At 45.7% G+C, this 23,705-nt stretch overlaps 1 protein-coding gene across 1 annotated transcript in view; it reads left to right on the top strand.

The window, feature by feature from the left end:
- Nucleotides 1-23,705, top strand: part of LOC119188176 (phosrestin-2) — a gene marked incomplete at its 5' end in the record, with an annotated part of 521,661 nt that overhangs the window by 101,985 nt on the left and 395,971 nt on the right. The window lies entirely within an intron of this gene.

A 23,705-nucleotide genomic window follows, 5' to 3' on the forward strand; every position in this document is an offset into this window, starting at 1 on the left:
GCAGATACGTTTTACAACGCTATCTTCGGTAGAAAGTACACGTCGTGGCCTGATACGGCGTGATATGGGTACGTTATAGTAATTAGATATAATAAAATTCAAGCATCTCCACAAACTATTTGCTCTGCCACGTCGATTTAATTCTCTTGTTAACGAACATAAATAAGCGTCTTACGAAAGGGCAAGAATAATAAAACTTACAATGGCGTATTTTACGCAAACCAGCGCTTTCATAAAACTTTTAATTGACTTCTAACGCGTGTTTGGTGAAGGTAGAACTCTAAAAGTGACGTTCGCCGCTGCCACTCACGCGCAGCACTTTCACTGAACTTTGAGATAAACTCAAACGCGTTTGCCTAATAGCTGTTTTTGCGAGTTTGCTGCCTATGAACGCGAAGTTTGCTTGTCAAACGGCGGAAGGCCTGTGCATCAGTGCGCATCAACGCACCACTGCTGCATACGTCTCGCTATCATGTCCCGTTCGCTGGCTAGAAGAGTGCATTTGTTTCCTGCTAAATGTTGTTTCATCGATGAAATACTATATAAATACACAATGACGAAAACCACCTGACAACATAAACTGCGCTTGCGAGCCACAAGATTCGCGTGTCTGGCCGCTCATCTTTCTATATGTGCCCGTCTCCTCACATTTATCGCAAACAACAAGAACGCACAAACAAAAAAGACGTGAAAACGGTTGCGCTGGAGAGCCACTAATCGGTCAAAAGCCCTTGTTTGCAAAAAAAAAAAAATGCTATAGGCACCGTTCAGTCGAATTTTCCAGTCTGACTGCAGCACCAGAATACATAGCCTAGCAGATAAAAAAGAAACCTTGAGACGGCCTCGCCGAAAACAAAACCCGACGCGAGCGCCTCGGCCCCTGCATCTGTCGGCGGATCGTGCCCGGGGATGCACTGGGGCAACGCCTCCTAGATGTCCCGTGCCTGCCGGATGAGCGAGAAACACCGGTCATCTTTGGCGGCGCTGCCTACGTAGGAATAAGGATCTTTGTACTTGGCCTTTGAGATTGGCAATTTTGGCGTTTGTTACTAGTTTCAGAGGATGCCTTGTAATAAAAAAATTGTTCGTTGAATGACAGCGCACTTACGTGGGGTTAGTTATAGTTACGTTTACGCCTTTTTAAAAGTTTTTACGTTATTTTTATTGCATTTAAGCTCCAAAAACGTAAAAAACCTATTTAAGGACACTCCTACTTGAGTGGCGCCACCACCTTAGTTCCGACGACCGCCGCTTCCCAAGTGACCGCCGATAATCCGGCAGGCACGGGTAATCTAGGAGGCGTTGATTGGGGACGCGAGCACGCGTCTCTTCTCCACGTGTCCCTAACGGCGAACGTCAGAAACTTTGAGACGAAGCAGTGTGAGCAACGCAGCTCCCTCTGGTCAGTGTGCGGTGCCTGTATACATGTATGAAACGCGTTCGCGAAGCCTTGACCGTGACCTGTAGACGCCACGGTTCGGCAACGAGTAAAAGCGTTGTGTCAGCGCGTCCCCGTTTGATCTTCGTCGCACGCTCATATGCCTCGACAAATGACGAAGATGAATATACACTGCTGGGCACGCACAAAGTGAAACGCATCACGCGCACGCGCTCTGCGTAGAACTCGGGGCGAAGTAGGGGAGATTTTGTTACTACCACGGGGAGGATGTTTGTCGAAATGATTTTTTGCTTGGGAGACGTTACCACAGGGGCTGCACGCACGCACCGCTACCTCATGCACGGGCGCGTCCGCTTCATCAGCCCGTGCACTGCCAGCGCGCCAGGTTTTTTCGGCGTCTTGCGTGCAATCGCGCGACGTGGGGCGCTTGTTTAGTCTATGCTGCGGGTGACGACGCCGTTTGGGCGTGTGGCGTTGACGTTGCTTCGCCCTGGCACGCGGTGCGATGCTGCTGTTGCTGTCTCTCGCTTCATTTCTTTCTCCGCGCGTCTACGCCGGCGGCTTCTTTCAGACCCGAGCGTCTAAGTTGGCAAACACGCCACGAGAGTTTTCGAAGACTCGGTTTTTCGAGTCCGAAAAGAGGCTCCCCGCTGATAAACATAATGGGCGGACACAGCTCAAGAAGAAGCAAATCTTTGAAAACGAAACTTTTCCTCTTCTTCACGTAAACTTCTACGGGTCTACTTTTTATCGTTTCGTGCCTTGCGGGGGATTCTTTTAAGCTACTCGAGAATATGCACCCGAAGCAGCCGAGGCTGAAGTTCCATGGACGTGAAATGTTCTCGCTGTTAGTCGTCGAGTGTACATGGGTTGATCCCCCCCCCCCCCTTTTTTTTTATTCTGGTAAATATTGCACTACTGAGCGTACAAGTTTCGTCGAGAAAGTTGGAAAAAGCTATTTGGCGACAACTTCAGGACGTTTGGTGCAGCGAAGGCCAGAAGAATTCAGGTGCATACTGTTAGGTTTTACGCAGCGCGAATACTGAAAGATAACAAAAACGATGAAACGTTGGGTGGAGGTGATACATTTTGAAATTGCACGAGAGCTTATTCTTTGAGTTTTCTTCTGATGTTGTGAAACATGCACCAGAAATTCTCCGACAGAAATGAAAATAATGAACGAGCACGAGTGCAGTTGAAGTTAGACCTAAAAAGAAAGTCAGTATATAGTTGAGCGCTGTTGAAGAAAAATTCTACTGCTGGAACTTATTCGGTGGCACAGAGGAATGACTGCAATGTATTGGGCAACTTAAAACTTTGCACAAGTGTGTCGCTATAGCACGCCACTTGTATCGTTCACGCGGAGGATGTTGAGTCATTTAAATCGCAATTACAAAAAAGGAAACATATATCTAGCGAATAGACCTGGGCTTACTGACTTTCTAATGTCGGATAGTTTTCCAGTGTAAATGATTAAGGCATTTTGAATCAGGAACCAACTCTGCCAATGAGTTGCCTTACAGTGTCAACTCGTGCCATTTGATGGATTATGCTATAAAACTTTAAAAGACACTAGTTACAGTGTAATACAGTAGACCGAGAAAAAGTTACTCGCTTCTCTCTCCCCTCCCTCTCCATTATCCTGCGTGGTTGCTCGTTAAACAAATAGAAAAAACAAGTAGACACTAAATAAGGTGTTCTAATGGTCTTATGATCGCTTCTGCAATATATGGTGAATAAAAGTGTTGCTAATGTTTTCTTTCTTTCTTGCAGGTAAGCAACACCTGGTGGACTTCGCGTCATGGTGCAGCATGAACGGTCAGTGCTCCACTATAAAATGGGCTAAGTGGTCCTAAAGCTGTGATACTAAAGGCGGCTCTTTCGTCGATAAAGTGCCTAAGCGTTTGGTATTTTAGTGCCATTGCTGCTCGAACATGTATGAAGCATAAAGGTGATTAAAGTAATTAAAGCACGAGTAGATAGGGTAAACAAGTTGAGTACCGAAAAAAGAGAAAAGGTGCAGCTCATCAGTTATTCAGAGAGCAACAAGAACGAGCAATATAATATATCGACGAAAAAATCTTTCCCCTTGAACTTAACGGCACCTGTATAGTCGTTTTGTTTTATCCTAGGTTGTCGAGAGACAGAGGAGAAGGGGCAAGAGCCTGCGTACTCCTCATCCTTGAGCGAGTCTTCAACCGCGTACATCCCATCACAATTGTTATGCAACAAACTGGCGCTATCTGAATGCCGATGAGCAAGCGTACGAAAGTAATCACCCTTGTCTGTCGTACAAACGCGCAAATATATTCCAGCAGAGCGAGGGTCAGTAGCCACAGTGTTTCTCAGTTCACTGCTTGAAATATTAGACGCAATATGAGACCACTATTACTGCCCCGATAGCCCGCAAAACTATAGCCGAGGGCTTGAACCTCCTCGTCGTGGTACCGTTCCACGATTCACTCTCTTTTATAACGTTCCGTAACAGCTACTTATGTTCTCCTGTTCCTTCTTTTTTCTTTGCAACTGCTCTCGCTTCTTTTTGCGGTTTTGTTCCTACCTCCTTTTCCCACTTCTTCGAATGGCTTGTGTTTTATTTCGCTTCATTTTCTTTCGTCAATGTAAAGAACGGACACTTGGAAACAGTCGGGCGGCACACGAGATCCATTACGATTATAGAGGCCAACTCATTAATTTCGAAAGCCTTCATGTATGACGAGTCCAGAAACGCGTTGCTTGGGCCACTCAAGGCGATCGCCATGATGACCCCCTTTTTTTTTAAGAAAAGAAACGTCGATGTGCACTCGCATATATGATCCTTATGATCCGAGTGAAAAGGAAACGTTCGAAGAAGAAATGGTTCGTGAAACCGGAAGCGTGAGAATCCGTGTTAGCGATGGTCTCCAGTAGAATCACTTTCAAGATGAGTGGATGGAAGACAGAAGAAGCTGCCATTGAGTTTTGGCGTTGTATTTTCATTCCCATTTCTTGTATTCCGTAAAAAAGTCTAGATTAATACTGGTCCGCTACTTTGTAGTTCGCTCCGCATTCACCGTTTCTCTGCTACCATTACTTTTTTTTTTTCACGGTGCCCACGTTTAGCTTTCTTCGCAACCGTCCGAGCGCACGATGCATAAGTATGAGGCATGCAAATTAACTGGTGCGCGGGTGGTACTAAAGATGGACGAGCGTTTCCGCTGCATGCAACAATGCCATCTCTGACTTTTCGCGTTTGGTGGTGTTCCTATTTTTTATAGTGAAACAACAGCTAAACAAGTTCAGCAGCTCGTTTCCAGTACACGCCGTTCTTCTCGACGTTTCTCCCTTTCTCTCTCTTTATCCTTATAAAAATGCGGACTCGCATCTATGCTATAACGCCTATATAAATGACCTCGATTGTGTGCTCTCTGAAATTCAACCAAAAGAACAATCAGCTCATGACTTTTTTTACTGTTTGACGCTTCCTAGAACTATTTGATTCCCTTCATGAATTTAATATCCCAGAGTCCAGGGACATTACGTTAGCCTATTTCAACTACGGCAAAGGAGGAAGCAACAAAAGGGAGAAGGCAGGGAGGTTATATTTAACCAGAAAGACATCCGGTTGGCTACCCTACACTGGGGGATTAGGGAAGGGAACAAGGAGGCATCTTTTAAAATGTACCAATTAGGACTTGACCACGAATCGCAATGCACTGAAAAGCGCGGGGATATATACTCTGCAAGTAACTATACATTATTCTGACTGTGTTCTTATAGACGTGCACCCTCTAAGATATTGCCAGCGCCAAAGCTTCGGTATCATTAAAAAAACAGAAACGACAGCTCTCTCGTAATTTTTAGCAGCCAAGTTGTTTAACGAATCGTTCCTTGTCCATCTTGCAGAAAGAAAAAAAACCTTCATTATAAACGGGTCCTCCCCACAGAATTGAGATAAATCCTTACCAATGCTCCACTAAATATGAATATTGCAACAGTTAATCCAACAAACGGGTATAGGCCGCCGAAATCCGTGCAGTCTATCAGAACCCTTTCGTTAATAATATACGGAGCTTGTGCCTTGATGGAATGAGTACCTGACAGCGCCGTGCCACCTGCTTGGAGCCGCACATCAACGGTGGACTCGTTACGCTAGTTACGCCGCTGTCACGTGATACTTGTTGGGTTATAAACGCTGGTGTCCAAGAACTGGCGTATGAGTACGTGTTCTGAGAACTTTGGACTCGATTGCTACAAAATAGACCTAAGATTGCACTAAGCCGTGCATTGCTCGATGCACAGGGAAGCTGATCGGTCTCATGCGTTGTGTCATAAGTTGAACCCAGCTTGAATATAGGAACAACAGGTCAAACAAAGACTGACGAAGGTAACATACAGACACGCTGTGTGCGTTATTGCTGTGTGTATGACCTCGTTGCGCTGTTCTTATATCCAATAATGTCTCCCCAACTTGACTAAGTTTTCATACTTCATCCCGTGTTACAGCAAGTTCAAGTCAAGTTCAATTTATGCCTAAATACAGCAATTAATAAGCATGAGACTGATGAGCTGCGCTGTGTATCGAGCCTTGCGCGGCTTGGTGCAAGCCTTAAGCCATTTTTTTTTTCATTAATCAGTGACTGGACTTACATCCTAGCAGACCCGCACAAACTATGCGGCCTGAATCGGTGTGGATGTAACTGCACTTGATCTGGCGTTGCGGTAGCATCGAGATGATGATAATAATAATAATGATGATGATGATGATGATGATGATGGTGATGGCGACGATGATGATTCTTGTTATTCTGGCGCACACCCACAAAAGGGGATCGGGCAAAAGCTGGGCGGCAGGATCTTGAAGTAAAAGGCTTATGGTTTTACAAACACAAAGATAGTACTTATGGACTCAAAAGATGTATTTAGATATATAGAAAGAAAAGCAAGAAAATGAAAAATGAGTATATACTCCATCTATTATCGCTTTATTCGCTTTAATGCGTCTCGCGACCAGGTATCCTTCAGTTTCTTTCCCTCGGCCAACCACAGGAAGTAAGAAGAAAACCACCCAGCTGGGGCGAGCGGGCTACGGTATTTGCATAGCAACAAATGAAAAGAAAGGTCTCAAGCCTAGCGATGAGCAAGTGAGGAGACTATGCACGCAGCCACTCTGTGCAATATACCCACGTTTGCGTAAGACTGTTGACATTTCTTTGTCGGCGCCGTCCATTTGCCGAGGAGCTTCGATCAGCGGGGTCGCACACCGTGTTCTCTTTTACTTGATCTGTGCGATGGCCGTGTCTGCTTGCCTTTCATCATAGACCACGCTCTTCGCAACGCGCCTTTATGAAAAAAAAAGTTAATGTACTTACGTCTTTATATTTAGCACCTATTCCTCTGTAGGCCCGTGGTGATGTGGCTTTAATATGAATGGAGAGATTAAGTTTACTCTTCATCACTTTTTCTATTGCTTCCGGCTCAGTTTGTAGGCCATGGAAGACATTTTGTACATTATGCAGGTGGGCTAAAGGGCGAATCGATGTGTATATTAATCTACCAGGGCTAACATTTGCGCGTGCTGACGAAATAAATGGAAAAAAACCTACTTGAAATGCATGATTAGGTCTTTACAGTAACGGCGACCTTTCAAGTAGGTCCCCCAAGCACGAAAGGTGGAACTGGAGTGACCTCCTGCGGCAAGAACTGCGCTCGCAAAACGTGCCTAAAGACCCACCTCAGGAATTAAGGTGATTCAGTCTCACTCCCGCCTCAGATTTTCGTTTTCCTCGTGTCTACGCTGTCTTCGTGTAGCAAGAAGTGGTAATTTTAGGTCTCCGACAATATGTGCTGCGAAGAACAAAAAAACTTGGTATCAAGTGAGACAACGCAATAATGTCGCAATCGAATTCTCTAGGCAGGAGCTACAAAACAATTTTTGTTCAGTTTCGAAAGACTGCCTTTAAAGAGACCACCTCACGGGGCCTCAAATACAAATACAAATTCACTTCGTGGAAGTCTTAACAGAGAGCGGTGAAAAGATCCGTGAATCCAGCGATCAAGGTCTGGTGGTCAGCCAGATGTGAGGCTTTTTGCACAGAGGTGACGAAAACATCTTCAATGCACGCCTGCCCACAGAAAGCTGTCGCCGTCACACTTGCGATTGGCGCTTCACAAAATGGCGCGATGCACCATATACGGTCCGCATAAAAACGATGACGTCAAACGATGCCACTCGACCACACCAACATTTCGTCTCGCTTACGAGAACGAGAAACGACAGGACTGGTGACAACTAACAACTGATGTATTAGAAATACGCTTGCGTCATAGGTAGCCTCGAGTGAATGCGCGAGTCACTTCGGTAATCACCGTTGTAGGATGGCACACGACAATCCGCAATCAAAACTTTGCTAAAAAAGTGTGATTCGCTGCGATAAAAATTCAAAGACGGCACACTGAAACACTGGGCAACCTTTTTGTTTATGCAAAAAGGCTCAAACAGTTCTCTGGCCACTTGTTTTCGACTTTTCCGTTTCTCGTTTTGGCCCTCCAACGCTTTCTTTACGCTTTATTATAAGGACATCGTGTTGTTAAGCGGTCTGAAACCCACGCAACAAGACTAACCTCAAGCCTTGTACTCAAGGCAACGCCTTCATATGAGGCTGCAGAGAAGAAAACATTCAGCTCGCGCCCATTCTCACTGTGGTCGTGTGTCACGTAAAGGGAGGAAGAGAACGTGCGTAAACTGCACGACAGCCGCTAAAATTACTCGAATAACACGTGTCGTGAATTATTTCCTTCTGCAGGAGCAACCAAGCTGAAGAAGCGCCCCGCCGCGGTGGTCTATATAGTGGCTAAGGTACTCGGCTACTGACCCGCAGGTCGCGGGTTCGAATCCCGGCTGCGGCGGCTGCATTTCCGATGGAGGCGTAAATGTTGTAGGCCCGTGTGCTCAGATTTGGGTGCACGTTAAAGAACCCCAGGTGGTCGAAATTTCCGGAGCCCTCCACTACGGTGTGTCTCATAATCATATGGTGGTTTTGGGACGTTAAACACCACATATCAATCAATCAAGCTGAAGAAGCGTTTTTCGAATGTTTTTCTTTTCTCTTGTAAGCAAAAGCGTAAACGTGGCAGAGTGCTTCAGCCTTTATTTCAGTAATTAGAGCATAAAGGGAAAACGCTTGCGCACATGTCGGACATACGAAAATTACTTTCAACTTTCAACTTAAAGCTAGTCGAGCCAGCTGTTTTCTCTGCGTGGAAGCTGTTGGCCTCAACAATGACATCAACGTAACCCGCGTGCATATTTCCCCGCGCTATGTCTCATTTCCTGTAAAAATAAAAAATCATAATGCAGCAGTCTTTCAATTAACTATCGGTAAACCTTACGGTGGACTAAGTTCATCCACGTTGTGTGAAAAACACGTTATGAGGCTATTCGTATTTATACTGCACTGCACATATCGATTTACCAACCGTGGTATATAGCTTAGCAAGTCAGGTGTCGTGCTGCTAAGCTCAAGAATGCGGTTTTGATTCCCGAAGAAAGACGCGCAGAAAGAGTAGGAAATACAAAAATATTAACCAGCCACATGCCTTATTTGCTACCTTACTCGGGGACAAAGAGGCCGAAGAAAAAAAAAACACGTTGAAGTTGTCACTTCTTGTGCAGCTGAACATCGAAACAACACGCGCGCTTATACTGAGATACAGAACACGTAACGACGAGGACACAGTCTTTTCTACTTTGATCACTTCGTGATTGCATCCAGCTGTTCTAACGAAGCCAGATACATAGTAAGAAGATTGTTCGTCGCAAAGACAACAGACGCAGAATAGAGGTTTAGTAAAGGGCTCTTGGAGATCTTTCACTGTCACTGGGTCGCAAAAGAACCTCACTCCGAGTGACCGACCTCAGTCGAGGAGTAACAAATGGCATCGCTTGAAGGACAGACCGCGACACGTCAGCGAGTGACACACCACAGTCGAAGTTGGCGAAGAACGCGGAAATCCGGAGGCTACAGATTGATGGTTCTTGCTCGGTGACGGACAGTTGGGGCAGATAGCCGTCTCATATAGTGCAATGTCACTATATAAGGCCTGTCAAGCACGTGTTTCAGTGAGAACCCGAAGGATCTCGTTAAGGATACTATCCGTATATTCTATAGTCAGACACATAACTCAAAGTTCACGGCATTTTCTCTTCAAAGGTGGATGCACACAATGTCGGCACTAAAAGGCACGCACTCAGGAGTGACGTCATAAGCAGGCCGGTCGGTGAGCCCGCCTGCAGAGGACATTGACGAGTGCGCGAGCGAGACCACATCATTATACTCTTAACCCTGTCGTACCTGAAGTGCTGGATATAGCCAGAAAACTAACCGAAAATGCTCTAGTTTCCCGGTTTTAGCTAGCACTTCATCCGGGACCTGGTTAACAGTCACGGAGGCGTTCGGTGGTGTCTCTCCGGACTGCCAGTAAACGTGTCGTCACGCGCTTGATGAGTGACTGCATTTCGATAACGGACGAATATGAGAAACGCTCGCTTGGTAAATATGTAGTGCAAGCTGCACAATGGTGGACACCGCGACTTAACTTAGTTCTGGTGTCTCGCACTGCTATATCGGTTCATTCGAAAACTGTGCGCCGGAAGTTTAAGGTTATACCTTGCATCTGATGGACGACATAACGCGCACCTTGTATTCTGCTTTTTTGGAGGGAAAAATTTCGCATTTATTTCTGTAGTTCTGGCTTCGCATGTACCTGAATCTAAATGCGTAGAAAACTCACGCACTCAATTCCCACTGCAAGACGACGCTGTTGCTTGAAATGGAAGAACATACCTTATGTGATTATGTGTATACAACTTATTGTGCCTTAGCTAAAATGAGCGAAATGTAATTCAGCAATTCTTGTGTTTGTTGCTTTATCCGGCGAAATCTATTCTACAAAATCTGTCAAAGGAGTGTAGAAATGAAGCGTAGAAACATATAAACACTCTGCCAAACGGCCGCTAAAGCAGGCCAGTTTGCACGCGAAAAGCAGCACATGCGACTCATGAAGCTTAAATGTTCCAGCAAAACAATATGTAGACTCATTGCCCAACATGTAGACGCTTAGTCAACCTACAGAAGAACGTCCTTTAAGCAGCCACCGATGCATGAGTTATTTGAAAGCCTCGTCGTGTTTCAAAACAAGAGATTAAACCAGTGAGGAAATCTGCCGACGGGAACTCATACTGGGAATAAGGACTCAGGCAGACGCACTTGCAGTATTAGCATAGCATCACTGAGCGACGTTAACGACCTAGACAGATGTAAGCCTTCCAGGTCGATAGACGGAGAAATACCAGTCACTGAAGGCTGTGAGGCGAATTTTTATCTGTCTGGTATAACAAGGACTTATGGCCTTAAGAGAGGCCTTTCAAGCGCGTGCTCAGAGAGTCACTTAATTGCGCCTCAACCGAATGAGCTGAAAGGCTGACCATATAAGCGTGCTCAGAGCGGCCGCCTGTCTGATGGAACGTCCTGAAAGGCTGTCAGACTGCGCACTTATTTGCTCACACGTACGGAAACTCGAAGCGTCTGCATCGCAATCAGGCGCTGATAATGCAGTTACTGCGTAAACTACCCCTTCCCCCCTCTTTTTCTTTTTTGGCAAAGGCATCACCTTTGCCCCATCGTTAGTTTGCAGACAGGTCGAAGAAGGTGTGTGCGCGCAAATCGCGAAACGCCTCATCAGATGTGGCTAGCCGAAGAAATGCCGGCTTACACGTGCAAGCTTCACTCGATAATGAGCTGTCAAATGCGGCATAAACTCCCTAATCGGCTCTTAAAATTCACTTTTGGCCTTTGAAACCTCCCTCTGCCGGAAATTTGCCTTCGCTGCACGAAAACAATCCGGGAACCTAATTGCTTCGTCTTTTCAGAAGGTTGAAGGATGCCTTCTTTGATCGCGGGTTTCGGTGCACTGCTTTCGCTGCCGCGTTGCCATTCGCCCGAATATGTGTGCCCACTCCCATCTCCCTTTTGCCCTGAACGTTTTTTTTTGAATTCTTGTTATCCTTTATCTACTGCGACAAAAAAAAAAACTCCACTGAAGCTGTTCACATGAGATCTGATTGCCGCTTGATTTTCGGCACGGCGTAGATAAGAAAAATGCTCTTTGCAATGCATTGGAATTTCCCACTGAACTCCACTCGACGCCCACAGAACCTAGGTTCATTACTCCTATTTCATCTGCCATAAAAAACTTCGTGACATGACGCTACAATGCTGTGTCAGTTGTGGCTCGGCGTTGCTTTTACCAATTCATTCAGTTATCACATTGGTATGGCTGACTCCCCTAACTGTGATAACTGCCGATGCGTAGAAACTCTCGACCATGTCCTGTGCCATTGTCCAGATTGTGAAGAAGATCACCGGACTCTCCAGTGTGCCTTAAAGAGACTGGATGATCGTTCTTTACTCTGAGGATTTTATGTGCGTGGCCTTAGAGTACATGTCATCATCTCTCTCTATTTTACTACTTCATTCCCTTCTCTCCACGTGTAGGGTAGCAAACTGGACTTAGTCTAGTTAATCTCCCTATACCTTTCTGATATTTTTTCTCTCTCTCTTTCTCTATTTGCGGTGATTACCTGGCCAAGAGCTTGACTTGAGCCGGCTTATAGTTGACCGCTCGTGAGCCGCGGACACTTAATTTGACCCGTATTTCGTCGTCGTGAACACGTAATATAGCGTCACGGAGACAGTCTAATGGTAGTTGATTAGTGTTACTGGGTATAAGCGAGCAGTGCCGCTGTCGGCCGATGCTCTTGACAAAAAAACAAGCCCGCGTATTCAAAGGGGCAGATAGATAGCGAGTAATACAGGTGATAATAGTGCTTCTGCATAGCAGGCGACGTTAACGTGGCTTAATCAAGCCAGGCTAACTATAGGCGCCAATCGTTTCTCCTTGGCATATCGTGCGTTGGCCACAAAGGCCTGTCAACAAACGTTGAAAAATTGCAATTGTGTCTCGAAGAAAGAAAATCCACAGTCCTGTATTTAAATTTTCGATTTCTATGAACCCATAGAGGAATACGAGAGCTTCGATGATGGCATGTTTACAACGGTTCTTTTACAGTCGGTCGCATTTATTTGAAGATACACAAGGAGCGAGGCTCCTACAACTTTGCATGGTAATACTATCACAGACAAAAGCAGTTCTATGGTAGGCTTTGTGCCCTCACATCTGCTTCTTCGTCGAAAAGTTGAGGGACCAGTTCACTTTGTTCAAAAAGCCGCCAGGCCTGTCACACAGTCACAGCGAAAGCTGAAAGAGCGACATTTCAGAGCCTTTTATGCACTACTTGGGTAACTGCTGCAAGCCACTTGCAGGTTACCCACTACGCCACAAATAATCGTAATTTATGTGTAAAAGGGAGGCATTCATTCACTGTGCCACCTTTCGTCATTCTTTGGGGAAGCGCACCACCCGCTATACACACTTGTAAGGAATTTTGTGTAGTTATTTGATGCTGTGGCTGACTATGGGTGTGTTCCAATACTCACCGTAGACAGCTAAATATACACCTAAATGGACGGCGGCCATCTTAAGTCCCATTCAAATTCTCACGTAGCCGACAAAGTAGACAACTCCGAGAAGTCCGCATCGTAGACAAATACGATGCAGGCTACTTTGCACTCTAAACAAGATGGCGACTCAGCGAATCGCTCAGATAGACCAAATCTCGCCGGAATGCTCGTCTGCACACAAGCAGACGCTTCTCCAGAAGCTCAATGCGAGTAACATTTATTCTTTTTCAGATTTTAACACAAATTAAGCCAGAAAATACAACTTTTATGTTTGTTCACTTTGGACTTCTCGATGCGAGGTGGCGCCTCGCCGCGTAAAAGCCGTCCAGACTTGTTGCAATTCTCGGACAGCATGGGCTCGGTGCTTTCTTCTAAGCAGTCTGCGTAGACTGTCTACGTGCTGTCTAAGAATTGGAACACAGCCTATGATGAAGGATTATGCCTAGCGCTATTGTAATGGGTTGTGCCATTCAAAAGCCCACTCGTTACGCAGTTCGCATTTTGTGACGCCTGGCTGTTCATTTGCTATTCTAAAGCGCTTTATTGCACACATTAATGCGATTACTTTCCCACCTTGAAGCCCGCCTAGGGTCAGTTTGCAACGCACTTCAAAGCACCGCCGTAGCTCAGTGGTGCAATACTGGGCTGGCACGTAGAGGATCCGGGTTCGAGTCCCATTGCGTCCTTCGTGTTTTTTTATTTAGAGTTTTTTCGTTGATGGTTACGGACACCGGCGGCAACTACGGCTCATGCGACCTTTTTTGTGATCTCGTAATTGCTTTCGCTGTAAATGTGAGTTGCCTGGACCGGGACCTCCTGAAAATATGTTCATGGTCCTGTTAACGCCTTCTGCAATCGAGTTAGTAAACAAGCGAAGACGTTTGGCGGGTCAAAAAAGAATTTCTGGAGAAAAAATGCAGAAAACCATTAACGATGATTGCAGACGCGGGTTAAAAAAAACGATGGTGCAAGCTAGCTCTCTGGTTTACTAGTACAATACGCAAAAGTATCTTAAATACGTTAAGATAGGCAGAGAACAAAATTTGGTTTCACGTTTGGTTATTCCCATCTCTGTTAGTCAGTCGCACAAGTTTACATTTCATTTCGCGCCGGTTACCGCACAACGGCCGATCAAATAGGTTTAAAAAGGGACCTTCTCTTTTTTTTTTCTTCTCTTTTTTTCTTTTTTTTTTGTTGAAGTCGCAACGAATACGAATGATCTGCATGAATGCGAATCATTTGTCGTATTTTCCCGTGTTATATTAAATTCAGAGTGCTAAAGCTACTCTGCAAGGAAAGATATACCTTTCTTATTAACAATCATTCAGTCAATCAAGAACATTACTAAGAGATCTTGAAGGTCCACAAGGGACCCCTTGGTGTCGCCGCCTCGTATACGCGGCCCCCGAGTCAACATAACAACTTAGAAAAAAAAAAGATGAAGCACAGTGAATTTGTCCAAACGTTCGGTAGACACTGTTTAAAAATGTGAAAAAATATCTTTGAACAAGGAAAGTAACGAAATATTCCGAAGGAAAAACTAAAGTGTCTTAGCAACTGGACAAGGAATCCGCCGTGGTCGTGAAGTATGACCACAGACGCTGGTATGACAACAGCCTAGGAGTTGCGCAACGCCCTGCCTCGCTCAATCACTCATACGCTCCAGCCGACAACGAAATCGCTCACCATGCATTCTCAACGCGTATCCTCTAACAAGCATTTCTCTCGCGCTACTCTCCTTCTCTCTCATCGCGCTAATCAGCTCCCGACCAGCCCTTCTCCCCTTGCTCTGCCAGTCTTCTCTAAAGCACTCGGCAGGCGCCCGTGCCACCGCGACAATGCACGTAGAAAAACGATTCCGGACGGAACACGGGAGTAATTGAGTGAACAAAAAAAAAGTGTGGTGCTTGTACTCCAGGCAGCGCGCAGCGAACGACGAGTCAAAGAACCCGCGGCGTCAGTTCGGCTCGGGGACGGCTTGCGCGCTGTTCTGGCGGGTTGCGCTTTTTACGCATTTCTTTGCGGACCAGCAGGCCCACCGGCGCTAAACCAGGCTTTTGTTTTGCGGTGCACCTATAAAGCGGGCCAGCATCGCAGCTGGCCGCTATTATAAACGCAAGCGCCAAGTCGTGTAGTTGCAGTTCTGGCGGTGGCCGCCGCTTTGTGCCAGGCCTCGCGGCACGCCCGTGCGTATGCGGCTCGCGTGTTTCTGCGCAGCCAAGCGACCCGTCCCTGCTCTTTACCAGGCAGTTGGTTGACGGCTAGTACCACCTCTTTTTACCGGCCGTTCCCTACGCGCAGCCTTTCCGTGCCTTTCGAAAGCACCGGCTGGCCGGATAAAGATAGCGCTACGTCGCCCCCTCCCCCTCCAAATCTTCTCTCCTTTTTGAAAGTCACCCCCCTCCCCTCATTTCGAACGTCGTCACTTCGGCCGCCCCCTTCGTGTAGTCAACATATATTCCACACGCGCAGCCACCCACGCTCTGACTGGCCTCGTTCGTCGGCTAACGTCGCGCAGACCATATACGAACCACGCCGTTTTTCTGGCGAGCACGTAAGCGCAATGTCATAGAAGCGGCGCCGACGGCCGAATAAAAGTGCGTCTCAACCATCCTGCTTACCCGCTCGTTTGGTCGGACGCGCACCGGCGCATTGTCTTCCTACACTGTCCCCCACGGGCAGTCGCCTCCTCTCTCATAGTTTCTGACTTTAGGTCGCGAAATCCGCTCCTCTTGTTTCTTCTTTACTCATTTTTTGTCTCTTTTCTTTCCCAGTTCCTTATCTTTCTCTTTCTTTTCTTTAAAGAACACCGTTATCTCACTAGTTACCACCACCTCGCTCGCTGAAGTGGCCCAGAACGCTCGGAAGGCTTTCCTTCTTAGCATTGCCTCGCACTCGGGCGTCTCCTCTTGACAGTTTCTGCCCCTCGTTATCTCTCTCTCTCCATTCTCGTCACCTCTTATATGCCACTTGCTTGTTCGAAAGCGTTGCTTTTATCTACTCGCCTGCTTCCTTTTCTTCCCTCCATCTTTCGCAGTTCGCTATTGTTGCCGTTTCCGTCTTTCGTGTTGTGTTTTTCTTCCGTCGTCCGCGTCTCCTCTCCTGTAAACTGCGCCTCATCCAACGGTCGCCCGCTGATTATGCCGCGCGTCGGTGTTTCGGCGTGTAGGGCCGCTTCTTTCCCCAATCTCCCTATCTCCCTCTTTCTTCCCTATGCCACCGCGACCAATTCGCAAGGAAAAAAAAGGAGGGGAAAGATATTCCTCCCTCATCGAATGTACTTCCGCCTTCGCGGCTCCCTATAACGGCGGCGCATTCTACTTTACTGCGCGGGAGGGGCGTCAATGCGCCGATTCTCTCCCTCTCTTCCTCCTTCTGTTTTTACGATGACGGCGGCAGCAACGGCGATGTTTTCGTTGCCCGCTTCCATCTAGCTACGGAAGCGTCGACGGGAGCGGCGCGATATCGCCGACGCGCTGCTGCACTCGCCACCCGAACTCTCGCTATACTGCCTCGTTCCCGCTGATATTCCGGCGGTGCCGCAACCGACGTGAATATCGTTTTCATCACGCGAACAAGGCACCCGTTTCGTACGGGGCACGCGCAACGATGTTTAGCAAGGAAGAACTAAAAACAACGAGGAACAGCAAACGGACTCGCATTCTGCGTCCGTTCGTTCGTTTGCTTCGCCCCTTTGTTCTGGAGCGTTGCCGGCACGTCCCAGTGAAAATAGGGAGGCCTGTCAGGCTTCCATATCTGTTGCCCACTTCATCTAGCTTCTCGTTTCTAGCTTTATTTTTGTTTCTTTCTGCGGAAACGCTGCATTTTCAAATTTCTCTTTGCGTCTAAAGTTCGAAAACACTCTCGATAGTTTTTTTAGGACGCTGCTGCTGCTGCTCGGGGGCTCTTCAATCTGGTGTGTGTTCCCTCGTTCTCAGAACGAGCAAACACGAAGGAAGAAATGAAAGAAAAAGAAAGGGTCACGGGAGAGAGCGAGGGAGGAGACAAACGGCCAGAGTGGCGGAGCGGAGAGCAACAGCCGGCCCGCTCAGACGAGCGGGCTCGGAAAGACGAGACGAGAAATTCAAAACCGTTTGCTTGAATGCGGCGCCAGTTTTTCTCCTCCTCCCGCCACGGGGAAGTGCTGAACAAGAAGAGCAAGAAATAACAAAAAAATTGATGCCAACCATGAGTCTGCATCCGCGCACATCCTTCGTCGCTTTTACTGCCGCTTGAGTTTCGTTCGCGAGTTTGTGTGCGTGATCGACAAAGCGAACGCATGAAAAACAAAATACTAAAAGCATCTTTCAACGAAGTGAGCTAGCATACACTCACAGTCATTAGAAAATTGATACTGACAACAAGGCGTAATAAGCAGAAGATTCATATATATGTATGTTCGATATTTAACTTCCTAGAAATAGTACGCCTTTCTTTCATAATTCTATCATTTCACTGCACTAATAGCGTGTAAGAGAGAGAGGGAAAACAAGCTTAATGTTTGTTTACCACTAAAATAAATAAACGATTGTAAAAACCCATTTGGCGAGGTTTCTAGCAAAGTTGAATTGTCTACATCTTCAACAGCTGACTCAGCACACATTGGTAGAACTGTTTCTGGTGGCCTGGGGTCAGTTCCGAAAGGAATTTTTTTTTGTTTGATGTTAACGATTCAACTTTGTAGGCAAGTGAGGTGGACTTTTCAAGGCGCCGATTGGGGTGTAAATTGTCCACAGCAGGTGCATGGTGTTCCGGGGTTGGCTCACCAGTTCCGCAAGGGCGACAAGTTGCATCAGGAGAAATATTCACGCAACGGTTCCTTATTACATACGGCTTGCATTGACGTCACCAAATAACCGCCCGGTTGGACCACCATCATGAGGGGACGCGGAGTTTGTGATGACACATTTGTGCTATCAAAACATCACTTACAAAACTTTCAAATGCTTGTTAAGCGAACTTGTCGGTACGTAGACACAGCTTTTAAAACAGCTCAGAAACGGGACACATAAAATAGACCACACAACATAGGCGCCACCTTCCAACAAGTCCCCAAACAGGATTTTTCAACGTTAATACGCATAAGCGTTCCTGCCACATCGTTATCACATTGAAGCAGGTTGTCTGCAACTCTAGCAAGGTTGACAGCTGGGATGGGTGTATGATCCCATTAGGGTCAAAGCAGTGAAAACACAGACGAAGAAAGCATTCGTTGTGTTTCCTGGTCAGTGCTCTTTGCGCTGCTTTGAATTTAATAAACTGCCACTTGTTATAGGCATCAATGCCGCCATCTTGGAGTACCAGTATCAGTACCGCCATCTTAGAGTACCAGTATCAATGCCGCTATCTTGTCACGCGCAAACTAACAGTGTGTGACTGTCACGTGCACCACTCCCGATCCATTTGTCTTGGGTTGTAGCTGTGTTCTAACTTCGCTGAATCAGTGGGACAGTGTACGAAGTTGTTTAATTCTTAAATAAATATTCCATTAAAACTTCAGTCCACAAGACCTCCATTGATAGAAAAGGTTTATGACGTTATCAGGTTAAGCGTCGCAAAGCATTGTATGAAGGAGAGAAGCCGTTGAAAATCGATAGTTGGACAGTAACCCGTCTAATCAGGAAAAGACTTACGGACGAGGCTCCTGTACAGGGTCCGAAACGTCTTGCCTCTATTTACTTTTATCATTATCAGCGTGTTGTTTCAATTGTCTTCAAGAGAAGCTGTTGCTCGTGGGCCGCGAAGTTAAATTAATCACCTGCGGGAGTGCTACATGGCCACAAATATATGAGTAAAATATCGTTTCTGCATTCCACGCCTTTTAAAAGAAGGAACGGGAATCTAATCCGGTATCTCCATTGCAGCTAAGCTGCCCCGAAAAGAAGTTTGTGAGAACAAATGCCACGCAAAAAGGCAATATGGGACTTTGACTAAAAACGCGGCGCTGAACAGGAAAGAAGTTTTCTTGAATGAAATTTAGTTTTTTTTAGACCCGAAATTGCATTATCATCGTGCTGTAAAGCGGGCTTTAATAAAACCAGAAAGGCATTTCAAATCGAGCATGAAAAATAGAGAAAAAAAATGAGACACGCTACTGAGCCCCAAAAACGACAGCATATACGAAAACTTATTCCTCTATGTAAGTGCGTCACATGAGATTGCGTACACCTCGTTGTTATTCATTTTCTGTTTAAATTACCTTTTTGTGAATCTCCCAAGCTTTATTATTATTACCAACATAAATAAAAACATACCTGAATGTGTGCCATGTTCCGCCAGCTTATCATTTTATCGAGCCAAGTAATCCCGCAATCTAAAAGGAAGCCCACTTTATAATTTTCCCATGTGAAAGCTTACTTATGCTGTTTCTTAAGAACTACAAGTGTATTGTTTGATCGGATGTACTACGTTATCAGTGCCACGGTGTGATGTCGTTGACGGCGTTTTTTTTATGATGTACTTTGTTGGGATCTCTTATTCCTCTTCTTATCGGAGAGACACAGAAAGCTTTATAATGTTACCCTAATTGGTTTTGTAATTTACACCTGTTGGCAATCGCTACACAGACTGCTCAAAAAGAGAGAGAGAAGGGATGAGTATGTGTAAACAATCTGAATATATACTGTGTAGCATTTACCAGCTATCACTTGAGTCATTTCCTTTCAAGAATGATATATATACAGACGGGCTTCTCGTGTGTATATCTGGGCTGATGAGCTGTGGAACTATAGTCTTCGAAGATATTTTCTTGAGCAAAAGGCCGATCATAAAGTTTGCTGAAGGCGCACTGGAGAGCCCGAATGGGGTGTTTGTGTTTCTACTGCCCTTAACATAACTAATGAGATGGTTACAACGCATTCTTTTACTTTTCACTGTCCAGCCCATAACAGCGGTATACAGTTGAGACACTATTTGTCAAAGTATAATACAAAATAACAAGACAGCCTCTGCGCTGATGATGATGCACACTCCGAAGAACAGCCATTGTCTGCCCCCTCCCCCCCTTGACGTACACCAAGCAGCGCATACCTGCCAGGTCACGTTTAAATTTACGTTTTTATTTCCGCCTCTTAATATCGTCTTCGAACGAACGAACCGCTCAGTACATGTAAGTTAATCTTAATGTCCTGCTGAGTGCTATAAAATTTTATGGATAAATGCTAACACTGACCGTTTGTAAGCATTTTAGCTCGTTGAAAGTATACAGACGTTCTCAAAAAGTTTCTCCTTTTGAGTCGTGAGCTTCTGTATTGCATCTAAAGCAGCGAAACAAAGGCGCCCTTTTCTGCAAACAATGTTCATCGTCGAACAGGTCACACACGCCTGGGGCTTTTCTTTCCTCCTTTGCTTCTCATTGCCCCTCACCTCTCTCTCTCTCCCTCTCTCTCTCTCTAGGTTGTGAATATACCGCGAGTGCGATGGTGTTTCTCGTCTGCGAAGCCTACTTTACTGGCTGGTGCACGAAAGCTACGCTGGGTAGTTCAGCACCCGAGCAACCCAAATGGTCTCTGGCCAGACACCCCAGCTGAATAACAATAACTGGGGCTCTTCCCACCGTATGTTGTGGGATTCAGTCCGCTTTACTTTTCTTTTTTTTTGTTTTTCGAAAGTCCTAGCCCTTACGTACCACACGGTTCTGTAGGTCTCGATTAAATTGGTTTGTCGTGTGTTGGAATCGAGTCGAAATAGTCATGTGAAAACCAGCGGGATTCGATTACCAGGGTCGAACTCAACCAATGCAGCTTATTTTCTGTTTGTTTGTTTCATCATTTTTTCCTTTGTATAGTCGCAATATTCCGTCTAGCTAGAACCAGTGCAGGACTTCACGTTGCTGTTTCATTCTCAACTTTACACTTCTGCCTGGTTATTTATTCCGTGGTGCCGAAAGATGTTGCGTTTTACTTCTTTGCAGCAAACTGTGCGGCCGTGTTTAGAGTGAATCGCTTGAGCGCTGCCTGCACTCTCGATACACGGCGTTTTGTGGTAATGATATTTGCCGGAGTTTGCACAAAGCTTGTCTCGAAGGTTGGTGCACTGTGGTGAAGCGGGAAGTACAGTTTACATGTTGTCCGTTGGATTTTCCCGCTTTTGTCCGCGGCCGCAATTTTGCGACGAAAGCACGTACGCGTACGGAAACACCTACACTAAATAACGCTGATGGAAAGCGATGAGAAGGGCATAAAAAATGTAACTGAAAAAAAAATGTAACTGACTTCTTTTAACACCGGCACAGTATTGTTAGGTGCTAAAATGTATTCACAGAAAAAAAGCGTAAATTTATTGTTGTGCGTTTCATTTCTTTCTGTTGTTCATCATCAGTTCATCATTCTTACGTTCAGTCTCCTGGTTTAGCGGAATTCAAGTAGAGAAATTTTGTTATAAGACTTCAAGGGGAAAGTGCCTAAACTGTCAAAAATTAGAATATGTTTTCTTCAACTTATTTACCTCTTTATGCGTAATCGTTATCAGAGTACATCTTGATCGTGAACTAAATATGAACAGAACTTTAGATGGCAGGTCTTCACCTCTATTTATAAACATGTTGCGCTTCATCTCTAGGAAAATCCCCTCACCTAATGCAGCACACGCGCTGACCATTCCGTTCAACAACTTTCCTCGACATTACTATAGAGGTACTCACTTTAACGTTTTGTTGACGTACTTCTGTAGGTAATGCAGTTTTTTTATTTCCTGTTTCGGACTTTTGTTCAAATCTCTGGCGCTGTCAGGTGGATGGGTTAACAGGGAGGGGGGGAGTTCAAAGGGGGGGGGAGTACAAACACACACACGAATGTATGTACAGAACTGTCGGTTAAACACTCCCCCTCCCGCGGTGAAAATTTCTGGCTACGCCACTGCCTCCCTTGCCTGTCATTTCATTGGCCCTTCCAATAAATCTATCAGTATAGACGGAAGTTATCTTGCTTCCGAAGTACACCGCTCACACACGAAGCCAACTTGAACGTTGCATGGTCGTTGAAGTTTGGTGATTATCAAAACCCGGTAGCTTCACTTGGTACTCACTTTATAAACGTTCAATAGATGTGACGGCATTCGATATTAGGAAAACTTCAGCTCTATGTGATATCACGCAGCCACTGGAACGCCAGTGAATTTGACAGTCATCATGCTTCTACTAGACAACTTTATTTTTGTTTCTAAGAGGTGCTGCAAGTCTCAACAGTATACTTAGCCTATCTTACGAATTACGAATCAGCCACGAAAGTGCCCTGTGGAGCTACTGAGTCACATTGGGGCTCAAAAATGGTGATAAAGGCATTCGAATCGACTTATTTATAAAAATGTATCACTCCCACTTGTACCATATTATTCGGGGGAATTGACAAGACATCGCTCGCAAAAACGCATGCTACGTGAATATTGAATTCGGCAAACACACTGTAGCTTGAACTCATAAATTTGTTGCGAGCTATAGGCTTTGCGAATTTGCAACACTACAGCGAATGGATCACAGTGTGGCTAAGTTGACTTCCACGGTAAAACATGCAAATCCCAGTTAACCGTGTGCAGGAGCTTCGATACACCTTTAATGGTCTATAGGAAACATTCTGTTCGTCGACAAGTTAGCGCGCGCACAACTGAACTAGTCCCAACTCGCTAAGTAGAGATTGTATCAACCAAAGCAGCTACTTTAATTAGCCTGAAAGTTCGCCCCATTCCCGCAAGAACAGGTCATCATCTTCCAACGCTCAGTGCTTTGCAACTTTCAGCGGCCGACCTTAAGGTCACCGAATACGTGCATTGCTTTTTTTTTTTCTAAGGAATCACGTATTCTGAAGAAACCAGGCGCGTTGAGAAACGCAAGGATTCTTATAGGGCAACACATGTCTTCTTTCACTGCACCACATTGAATAATTCAAGGAGCCTAAATATCCTTTGCAACGTGACCTTCGGGATCAGGGAGGCGCGTTCTGTACCGTGGAGGGCTCGGGATCAATTTTGATGAGCTGGCTTTACTAAACGTAAACCGAGAACTAATTACGTACGCATGTCTTCTTGCGTCCCTCTTTCATCAAAAGAGGGCTTGTAATCAAACCTGAGACTTTGAGCTGAGCAACAGAACGGCATGAATAGCTAATGGGTTATACCACTACGTTCCTCTAGCACTATATATGAATATTTGTGGAAATCTGGGTTTCATCATTTACGAAACTTGGACAATAAGAGCAGCGTGCAAACATATAGCAATCTGCAATAAAATACCAACTTCAGCTGGCTGGTGCATACTATGGAAGACCTGCGTAACAGCGCGTGCATGGAACGGGACAGGCAGACCGATCGTACCATTGTTTGCCTTTTTCTTTAGCTTATGTTGTTTCCTATTTCTTTTATATTTACTTGCAGTAGTGTTAGCGCAGCACTCTCTTCATTTACTTACGTTACAGTGAAGGAAACACCGACGAGATTGTGTTTGAGGTTACTGAGACAACGGCAGTGGAGGTAACATTATGCCGAGATCCCAAATTGTGATCAATATAGCATATATTGGCTCGTGGGATGCCGCCCGAAAAAAACTATTGCCTAAATGAAGGCTTTAATTTTTATATCCCAGTATTTATTGATATTCGCTTCAGCCCTTCTACAGTACCGCGCTGTTTCTGCACAGCACTTTGCCAATGCATTTTTCCCCCTCTACAGCGCTTTAACTAAGTCAAGCAACTGCGAGCAGCATACTCTTCGCGTGGTGCTCCCCTGAATGTCGCGGAGGAAAGCCTGCATTGCTA

This window comes from Rhipicephalus microplus, chromosome 1 (genome assembly GCF_043290135.1).
Source record: "Rhipicephalus microplus isolate Deutch F79 chromosome 1, USDA_Rmic, whole genome shotgun sequence".
Classification (NCBI taxonomy): domain Eukaryota; kingdom Metazoa; phylum Arthropoda; class Arachnida; order Ixodida; family Ixodidae; genus Rhipicephalus; species Rhipicephalus microplus.